The 842-nt window shown below is 45.0% G+C and overlaps 1 protein-coding gene across 1 annotated transcript in view; it reads left to right on the top strand.

Moving 5' to 3' along the window:
* Window positions 1–842, top strand: part of SLC25A38 (solute carrier family 25, member 38) — a 13,322-nt gene that overhangs the window by 1,566 nt on the left and 10,914 nt on the right. The window lies entirely within an intron of this gene.

Genomic DNA, 842 nt, shown 5'->3' with positions numbered 1-842 from the left:
GGGTCACCTCCAGGACGGGATCGAACTCATGCTGAAGTGGCTTTAGCTTCTTAGTGCTTTAACCCGTTGCACCACCAGGGAGGGCCCTATTTACTTATTTTTAAATGTAAGTCTTCTAAAGAAAAAAATTAGATGTGGTCTCAAACGATGTGCCTTAAGAATTGACAGTACTTTAATCAAAATGAGACGTATACAGTTTTTTAAGAAATTTTATTGTGACGATGTTTATTATGGTGATGTTTTAACTATTAGAGGTTAATCTGGAAAATTACATAATGAAAGAAGTTATGGGAGCTCTTCATCTACTCAATAAATATTGAGTGATACATGTCCAAGTACTGCACTTGAAAATAGAAAGGATAGCTCCCGCAGTGGGGGTGAATGTGGATGTGTGAAGAACAGCAGACTTAAAACAAGCGCCATAGAACATTATGGGCACCTAGAAGAATCCAGAAGCTGTCACTACCAGGTTTCCCTGTAGCCTTGCTGGAGCAGAGAGCTGGAAGGAGCGGATTAACCTGTCCCAGCCAGGATGGGACATGCAGGACCCACAGGGCTTCATCCTAGGGAATTATGACAAGGGAGAGCCAGTCATTTCCATGCATCATTTCCTGTGTGGAGATGACTAAGAAATCAGAACTCATGGAATTAAAATTGATAAAGGGAACTTACAAAATGGAGTAAGGGGTTTCCTAGGAGACTAGAACTTGAGAACTTCTACCACACCTGAGCACTTAGTAATGTGGAACGCGTGGCCGTCGGTTGGCGCCCCGTCGTCTCCTCCGAGGTTGCCGGGTCCGAGCCTTGCTCCCACCAACGGCCCCCAGCCAGGTCCTCGCAGG

The sequence above is a fragment of the Condylura cristata genome, unplaced genomic scaffold (assembly GCF_000260355.1).
Source record: "Condylura cristata isolate star-nosed mole 26May11 unplaced genomic scaffold, ConCri1.0 scaffold00004, whole genome shotgun sequence".
Lineage (NCBI taxonomy): Eukaryota > Metazoa > Chordata > Mammalia > Eulipotyphla > Talpidae > Condylura > Condylura cristata.
The sequence above is the reverse complement of the archived record's forward strand: the minus strand, read 5'-3'. Positions and strand labels throughout refer to the sequence as shown.